This window comes from Cebus imitator, unplaced genomic scaffold, assembly GCF_001604975.1.
Source record: "Cebus imitator isolate Cc_AM_T3 unplaced genomic scaffold, Cebus_imitator-1.0 Scaffold156, whole genome shotgun sequence".
Lineage (NCBI taxonomy): Eukaryota > Metazoa > Chordata > Mammalia > Primates > Cebidae > Cebus > Cebus imitator.
This window is the reverse complement of record NW_016107471.1, coordinates 3,900,152-3,910,434: the sequence shown is the minus strand read 5'-3', so window position 1 is coordinate 3,910,434 and position 10,283 is coordinate 3,900,152.

Genomic DNA, 10,283 nt, shown 5'->3' with positions numbered 1-10,283 from the left:
CATTCCCCTTTTCCTAAGTTTTAAAGAATTGTCAAATATTTCAAATATCTGAACAGGGAGTTGATGAAGATTATAGAAGTATGCTTGGTGGAAATGAAAGACAAGGTACATCTACAGGGTCAGTGTTGAGCTGCCTAAATACCACAAACTATTCAGGCAGCTCAAGCAAATACATAAAGTTTTATGGTAAGCCTGACAATTGAAAAAGAAACAACTGAAAGAAATGCCAAGCAAAATAAAACTGAGTCAATTTTCTACATGTGTCAAAGCAAGAATGCATTTTTAATGTGACATACTAAAATACATAGGCTCAATTAGCAAGGAAAATTCCATGTTTGCTATTTAGAATGAACATGTAATCATGTAAAAATTTATAAATGCAACCAAGGAAGTTAGAAATGATAAAACATAATATCAATTATGGTACATCCAATGGGAAGTTAAAATGCAAAGTATGATTGTTGTGGACAGTTGTATACATTCAACACAAGATGCATAATGGTTATGCTGAGGACATAATTTGAGAGGATAAGATGAGAATTTGAATTGAATTTAGTAAAATATTACTCTGTGAGATAAGTTTAGCAAAGTACTTCCTATTTGTCCTAACTCAGAAGTTGGGAGGCAAAATCAGATGTATCAGACACTGATACATTGGATGTGCACATGCATACAAATATTCATACAACCTATGGTAGCACTTATTATTGTCTATTTTAATTGCTTATTTCTCTATATCTCCCAATCCATGCTGCCTTGTAAATGGTAGATCCTATTTTCTCAGTGCTATGGTCCTGTCATGTTGAAGAAGTTCAGTAAAATACTGAAAAATTAATGAACAAATGAATAAGGCAAAGACATGTAAAACTTTATATCCTACTTCATATTAATTACAGGTGTTAAGACCAGCACCACTGAACACTGTACTAAGCAATAGCCACAAATGTGACTCATGACTCACTGTTGTATACATATATATATATATATATATATGTATATATCATACACTATTTTCTACCTTTTGAACATCTGGAACACTCTTACACTCATAACATTTATCATATCGATTCATACAACAAATATGTATTGAGTACCTACCAAGTAGTAGACATTGTTTCAGGCAACCTTAAAAACTGTCAAACAAAATCGCTGTAATTTTTTGTTGTATTTATAGACATATTATTCCTGCCTCATCTCTTATATTAAAAACTTCTTATGGCCTACTCAATGCTATATCTCTCAAGGTCTAACTCATCTTAAACATAGCCAGTTCACTTTTCAATTGGTGAATGAATTTATATTGAACAAAATGTAAATTATATATTGAGACCTTGTAACCCAAATTCATAGAGAATGCATATATTTATGCCAACATTGGCCCTATGAGGACTATTTCCCCCCAAGGAATAGTCCTTCCTGAAAAATTTTTATTTGTACATTGCTGCTACCAAAATAGAGCCTATGTTTTAATGAAGGATGTGATCCTGTAGAAACTTTCTCCTGAGATATCACACCACAAATATACAAGAATCTATGATGTGCAGACACTCAGGTAGCCAACTACCAAATAATGTCATTTAATTTTTGAGCATCCGCTGGTATCAATAGCTTCCTCATTTAAGTCTCTGGGAATCAGAATACATTATCTCCTATTTCCGAGACTTGAAATTCTAATTTCTCCATCAGTTTAAATAGATCATTCCTAGGATATGAAAAAATACCCTGACTCCACTTCTAAAATCTTTTTTGGTTTGTTTCAATAGAGGTTTTTACATTTTTTTAGAATTTTTTATGTTAAAATTACTACGATTTAAAACGTGCACTTTCAAACTTTCAAAATCTCAATTTACCAGCTCTATCTTAAAGTTCCTCCAATTCAAATCTTGCCAAATGTCCTTGTGTTGGCTATTTTTAAAAGGGATGCTGTCTTTTCTAACAGTACCAAAAAGTTTTTGAGTGAAGGAATTGTTTATTTCATTGTTTTGATTTTACCTCCCCACTTTCCCCTAAATCAAATAGTTTTATAATTTTATTTATATTTACAGTTTAGTTTGTTCCTTCTGGGAATAATACATGGAAAAAAAATATGTTAAAAAGCAAATCTATAGTCTTTACAACTAATATTTCTAGCAATTTACAATATTGAGAAACAAATTCATTTTAATCCTTACTATCCTTCCTATTTTGAAGGACATATAACATATTTTACACCATATAATTCTATTGAGAAAATTGTTGTCTTTTTGTGACAAAATTCATTAAATTAATAAACTTCTTACATATCTATAGTTAGAACTTTGAGTAAATTGGACAAATTGATTCTAATCTAAACATTAGGTGTTTCAAAATACTTTATTTCAAATTGCTTATTATTCTCCAAGTAGCTGCCAAATTATAATCATTTTGAGGAAAGTAAATGAAGAAATTTGAATATGTAACTTTGTTCAAGATGGTAGGCTTTTCAAAGTCAAACATTAAAACATTTTCTCGTCCTCTCATCTTCCATTCCTATGCTCTTACATATGCAAGAATTGAGGGCTACATATTCCACTACGATTAAAGTACATCTGTTGATATCTGTTTACCTTTATTTTAGTATTTTCACCTAATGGAAGGATTACCTTAATAGTTTTGACAATGCTAAAATAATTTAGGCCCTGGATTACATTATGGAAACCTTACTCATTCCTGAAAAGGACTTAATTATTCATTAGTAGCAAGGGTGAAATTTACTTGTCCTATATGAGTAAAGACAAGATGTTCATTTTATTTTTCATATTTCATTGCCTGAATCAAAGGTGCTAATGAGATACCTTAAGGCAATTCCACAAGTAAGAAAATTCCTAGAATTTAACAAGGTATTTAACATTATGCGAAAAAGGGAGGTCAAAAAAATAGCCAAAACTCAAGTAACATCATAAAATGGTACCTTGGAGAAATCACTTGTACTTTAGTAATTTAGAAAGGTCTGTCTCATTCATAGCAAGCAAAAGTAAAAATAAACTTTCATGCTGTGCTTAAGAACAGCTCAAAAAGCATTTTATACAGCATACATGATAAACTGAAATTCAGAGTTAATATGTGACCTTTCAAACTAGAAAGTATATGAAGAAAATTGCAAAATTAAAATATTGTGTTGCTGAGTGCCTTCCTTAGCAAATTATTTTGCTAACTGCAAATAGAACCTTATTTAGCAAATTGGCTCCAACAAAGGAGAAAACAACTGGTAATGTATGTGTTCTGTGTGTGATTTCTTTACAATTTCTTCTTAATCAACATTTTTAGCTACTTTAGGAGTACTACTAAAGTATGAAGTACTAGATACTACTAAGGCTGCTGTGGTAATGGTACTAAAGTAAGATAAAGTAATATATAGGTATTAGGTATAAGGTATTTACATTTTCTATTTATATTTGGGAATGACCAACTGAAGATAGGGTCATTAAACGTTAATAGAGATCATACTTACACAGATTGAAAAGAGCAAAACAAGAGGGAAAGGACAAATTTGAGGAACACTACTATTTAGGGGTTAAACACAATAACAGAAATGGTGACCAGAGAGGCAAATATCAAGGGGGACCGAGTTACAAGATAGGAGTAATGTAATCCAAGAGAAATTTGAGTGTGACAGCCTTGAGTGGTTAGAGTCTCAAATATTTTAGAGCAATCAAATAAGAAATTTTCAGGTAGAAAGAGTTGTTAGTGACTTGTTCCCCTCTTTGCAAGAGGTTGCATTGAGTTGAAGAACTCATTATAGACCTAACTCAATCGTAAGACTTCTCAGGGAGGCCTTACCTGACCTTTCCATTTAATAGGGTCCCCTTTTAAAAGGGTCCTTTCCCCACTTTCATTTTTTTCCATGATGCCTTTGGCATATTATGTTTTACTTGTTTATTGTCATCTGCTCCTACAAGTATTAACAGCTCCTTGAAGATGTGAATTTAAAAAAAGAGAGAGAGAGAGAGAAGGAAAGAAAAAAATAATAATTTAAAAAAAGAATGAAGGAGAGAAGAAAGAGTAAGAGGGAGAGAGAAGGGGGTGTCGCTTTATTGCCCGGGCTACAATGCAGTCTAAAAATGGATATGCCTATAACTGTGCTTAATAATGGAGACATGAAAAAAATGAGGGAAGAAAATAACAAACAAGCAACCAATCAATATTTCATTTAAATTTGTAAGTACGTGTGATGTGGTACTAATAAGAGTATGTATTTTGTGTATTTAAAGTGGAGAGTTCTATAAATGTTAATTAAGATGTAAATTTGTTCATTATTTATCCCTAGTGCTTAAAACAGTGTTTGGCACACAGTAGACAATAGACATCTACTGAAGGAATGAATGAAATTACTCGCTGTAAAAGGGTATTAAGTAAATAGCTAGAGCAAAGACTTGCATCGAGTGAAATGGTTCTGTTATAAAGACTTTCATGGCAAAGTGTGGTGGCTCATGACTATAATCCCAGCACTTTGGGAGTCTGAGCTGGGCAGATCACAATGTCAGGAGATCGAGACCATCCTGGAAAACGTGGTGAAACGCTGTCTCTACTAAAAATACAAAAATTAGCAGGGTGTGGTGGCACATGCCTATAATCCTAGCTACTCAGGAGGCTGAAGCAGGAGAATCACTTGAAACAGGGAGTCAGAGGTTGCAGTGAGCCAAGATCATGCCACTGCACTCCAGCCTGGCAACTAAGACTCCATCGAAAAAAAAAAAAAAAAAAGGACTTTTTATGCAAAAGCCAAAGAGCCAATAGAAGGGACTAGTGAGTTTGAACATGTAAATTGGAAAAATAAAAAAGTCAGTTGATGCTGGAATATCCAGGAGATGGAGAGAATATTGGTCATGGGAGTCATAGAATAAGTGTCAGAGTTAACATTGACTAGAAGAAGAAACACTTCACATGACAGGGAACATTTCAATATGGATGAATTTGAATGTGGATATTGCTTAGCAAAAATGGTGGTAAAAAAATTCAGGAAATTGTTAAGCATATTGTCTGCAATGGTTTAAAATATCTGTGGTGAGATTAAAAAAAAATTTCTGGTGGCATGCAGAACATAAGAGGACTGAAGACTGTAGCCAATAAGTATACTTCTCTTTTCAAATGTTTGAAATATATAGGGTTAATGTCTTTATTGGTTACAAAGTAGAAAGACTTGTCTTTGTTGTTGTCATTGTCATTGTTGTTGTTTCATTTAAGAGGAAGGCTCAGAGCATGCAAAGATGAAGAATTCAATGAATGGAAGCAGCAAAGGTGCAATTTTAGATACATAATGTTTTTAAATAAATTAGTATGCTTTTCTTGTGCACAAACACCTGTGAATTAACTTCCCACCATTCTCCTGCAAGTACTATTAACTTGGCAGAATTAAGATTGTTACAGCTGAAATGAAGAGCAAAGGAAAGAGTTAATAAACAATTTTGCCTTCCAAATAGGCTTCTTAAGTCAATTTCAATACTAACCAGCAAAAGCTTTTGATTTGCATGAATAGAACTAGTCAAGAAGAAAAAACAGGAGGAAGATCAAGGATCAAAAAACCAAAACCTTTAAAGAAAGAAAACACTGGATTTATTCATAAACAGAGTTTTATGAAATAGACAAATATTTAAAATCAGAGAAAGAAAAGACTCCCAACCTAAGTGGACCATGCTTGATAAGTAATGGCAACATCAATAAGAGCACCCCACTTCTTCCAAGAGCAAATACTGTCTACACCAGTAGCAGGATGAGGGAGACACTGCCTGTGCTGAGGAGCTGCTGAAGCAGTTCATACTGCATACTAGGTAGGTGAAGGTACCTCGCAGATGCTTGCATAATGCTTGCCAATTTTCTGCAGGATGCATTCCCTTCATAAACCCCTACTGGATAATTCTTCTTTAGTCCTCTACAATATTCACATACTCTCGAAATAGGATAAGGTCCTGGATAACCAGAGGGGACATTTAAAAGTGGAGGGAAGGGGAAAAGAAAGTTCTTACCATGAGCCACTGAACTTGGATGGGAATCAGCAGAGCCACATCCCTCACACCCTAGAACCATGGCAGTGTTGAGACCCATTCCAATTACACTTTTGAAAAAGAAGATAATTATTATAAAAATATCTTAAAAGGGCCAATGAAATTAAGAGCAAAGATATATATGTTGAATCATATATAAGGAAGTAGAAACACTTCCTCAGAGATGAGAAGGAATCAAAGGGAATTGAAATATAGGGGAGAAAATTCTATAAACTAGGGGACCAGCTGGATTGTAACAATATTCACTTAAATGTAAAAGACTAGGTGATTTTCCAGAAAGCTAGTGCCGGATAGAGTAGTGGGCCTATTCTTTGGGATAGTAGTGGGTGTATTCTTTGGGATTTGAAACATACATGGAATCTTTGAAACAGATCTCTGTGTGATATGACATGCTATAAATAGGGCACCATTAAAAAGATCTAGCTGATGTTAGGTAGTACAAATTTGCAGTTTAAAATAACAATTCATTACCAAATTATAGCAACATTCACTATGACTCCATTTATTTTGGTTTAATTTATTTTCCCAGTAACAGATGTCCATGTAATTTGCTTATTGCCAAGACACATGAATCTGTTTTGATAATAATTGTGGGGCTTATTTAAAAATATGGTTTGTTTTATTGGATGTAAACTGAATATTTAAATGTTGCTAAATGAACATTTTTTTTTAAATAAGGCTACAAAATTCCAGTGAAATTATTCATACTTCTACCATCTGTTATGCAAAAAATTTCAGGCTTACAAAATTTTAGTATATATAAATACTTGACTTCTAACATTTGCCTATATACCATGATTTACTAGATTGTTACTTTAAATGAACAGAAGAACAAAATAAAAATGGAACCAGCAGGAACTGACAATTTTTATTAGCCCCAAGAGACATTATACAGAAATGTCAAACTGACCACCTACTGAAAATGGCTGGAACCTTTACTTCTCTCAAAATGTCACCAGCTTGCTCAAGTAAACACTAAGGATTGATGTAGCTAGCAGCCTTATATGATGTTATTTTAAAGTTATTCACTCTTTTTCCCTCCAAACTTCAAGTCACACTGCATTTTATTTTGCTTTTTCCCTAGGAGCATGTAATAAAGCTCCTGCTTTCTTTCCCAGATAAACTTCCTCTTGATCAAGGCCTTCACTACCCTCTTCCAATACTTCAGGGCCTGCTTCAACACAACATGACAAGGCACATGATTTGAAGCAGAGTTTTAGATCAGAGCTTTCCCTTGGCTAGTTATGTAGCACTTGAGCTAGTCTCAGTTTATCTAGACTACAATTTTCACCTCTGGAAAACAGAAGGATTCTAAGAGTCCTTTTAACCTTTAAAATTCTGTGATACAAACATATACTAAGAAGCACACACAAGTAGCAATAGTAGACTAAACAATCAAATGAGGGTAAAAAAATGATGCCAAACCTCTATCAAAAGATCTCATGTACCCCATATATATATATATATCTACTATGTACCCACAAATATTTAAAATAAAAATAAACTATGGCAAAATCTTCATAGAATGAGAACCCAGACTAATACCCCAAATTTTTCTGCTAAGTTTCCACAAATTTGTCATTTGTATTTGAACTTTCATGTGAGTGAGAGAGTATCTTTGATCAGTGATATAAGAAAAGGTTTCAATAGTATAGTTGCATATATGTGTATATTCTCCAATGAAATTACTCATATTTCTCCCATCTGTTATGCAAAAAATTTCAAACATAAAATTTTAGTATCTATAAATACTTGACTTCTAACATTTGCCTATATACAATGATTTACTAGATTGTTACTTCAAATGAACAGAAAGAATCAAATGGAACCAGTAAGAATTGACAAGTATATATAAATGTATACATATACATAGATAGATAGATGCCTAGATTATATTTATTCTGTTATAGAAACCATCTTACAGTGTATTAAAATCCAAAGACTTTCACAGGGTCCTACTGGCAATATTAAGGTTTGCTTACTAGATACATGATATCCAACTGTGTGGTTGCTAGGAAAGCAATCATCCTGTAAAAATATTGGGTATGTTGTTTGTATTTAAAATACGCTTTAAATTACAAGAAAAAACTAGTGCCAAGAACCTGTTATGATTTCTAAATATTTAAAATTTTTATGAAACTACATGACTCTTCAGAAATTACATTATAAATTTACATTTAGTGTTTTTTTAATTTCTGACAACTAAGTAATTTTGCTAGTATCAAAAGAAAACATCGACAGTATCTTTTTCCAAAATAACTAAGTTCAATGAATTTACTACTTATTTTTTGTAAAATAAAAAAAACTATTTACATACTTACATATGTATACATACATAGGTAAAATAAGCGATAACACCGTAATATTTTCAAACTTCAGTAATTTTTTAATAATTTGATTATTTAATATTTCCATGTACCAAGAATGTGGCTAACAAAAATCAGAAGTTGAAGCAGATATTTTTTTAAATGTACTGCTTTTGTAGCTTATAAATGTATAAAAGCTATGGGCATTTATCTAAGGCCACAGAGTAAATTATAAAGATTACTAATATAAAATTAAGCCAATACGAAGCATCAGTTTTCGCTAGTAGGATGTTAACTAAACCGTTGTCTCAAAATTGTAGAAACTTGTTAAATCATCTCCTGGTTGACTTCAGGTGTGTGTTAAGGTTTTGTAGGACCTTATGTAAAGACAACTTTGTTACATTGTGTCAAAGTAATCTAAACCTGTATGGCTTAAGTAAAAATCACTCAGAATTGGGTAATGGATTACATTTTTAAAGTCACAATAATTGCAGAATATCTCCATGAAGAGCCTTTACACAAGAGTATAGATTTTACAATTGCCATGTCAAAAAAGGAAGTTCAATTTTTCCATCACTCAGTCAGGTCACATTGCAGATCCATCTGTTTAAATTATTAATATTGGAAGGAAGAATGTTACCCCTAAGTGCAGGCAGCTGCAATAGCAGGTCCAGCTGTCTATGACTTCAGTAGCCTGCCTGTAATAGCTAACTTAAAATATTTTCCTTTTATTTCAAAGATCTAATGTCTGAGACAGGTTCAGACCTCTGAACACCAATTCCTAACTTTTCATCTCACTTACTGTTATCATTAGCCCCATTCCAATAGCTCTTCAAGCCATTGAGACCATTAATTCATTGATATTAACATTTTTTGGTGGCCATCAGCCCCTTCATTTTCTCATTTACTTTTTATCCAGTTCAGATTTCTGGCCCATAACTCTTATCTATTCTTTGAATAAAACTTGAACTCCCTTGTAGTTTCTCCTTTACTTATACTAACTTAAAAAAAAAAAAAAAAAAAATTTATCTTACCACATTATACCTGCACCCATGCTGCTCACAATGACTCTAGAAAGCATACACAACCATTCTAGCTAAGTGTCCTTTCATGTGTGGATACTTATCTCCACTGGGACCTCAGCAGTACTCCTTCTGATTCCAATACGCATCCTCAGTGATTTAACTCTCTCAATCTTAAAGAGGAAACTCCTAAATTTCCAGCACCCACCTCTCCTCCTCACCCTTGGGTGAAAACTTCATTCTTAATTCACTGAGCAATTTGAAGCAGTCAAAATAGAACTTTCATCTCTTCCCCCATGTCTGCTATCATGTTTTCTGCTACACCTATGTATCCTAAATATCTCTCCTGTTAAAATGGACTGAAAAATCACTCCATCCACCTAAGGTCAACCCATCCACTTATATGCATTTTATCTTCCTCTCCATCTCAAGGATTTTGTTCCTTCAGTTAGCTCCTCACTTTCAAGCATAATTTTATTTTTTTCTCTCATTTTTGGATCACTTATATTTGCATACAGACATTCTACAATAACTCTCTCTAAAGAAAAAACCCTTTAATATTCTATGTGCCCATCTAGTTATTGCCCAATTGCTCTATTTGCATTTTAGCAACATTTCTCAAAGGGTTTATCTTTAGGGCTTTGATCACAACCATTTTGTTAAAATGGATTTATTCAAGGGTATGAACAATCTTCATGTTGGTAATTCTATGGCTTTATGGTCTGTATTTAGTCCTAACTTTACTTCTCAGCAGTACTTAATACAGACATTTCTTTCTTCTTGAAACATTTTCTTTTCAATTCCAACATGTTACTCTCTCCCAGTTTTTATCTTCCTATTCATCTGACTCATTTTCTGTTTCTTCCCTTTCCTGACTCTTGAGTAATAGAATAACCCAAAGCTCAATCTTTTTCTCTCTGCTTTCTCTGTCAACC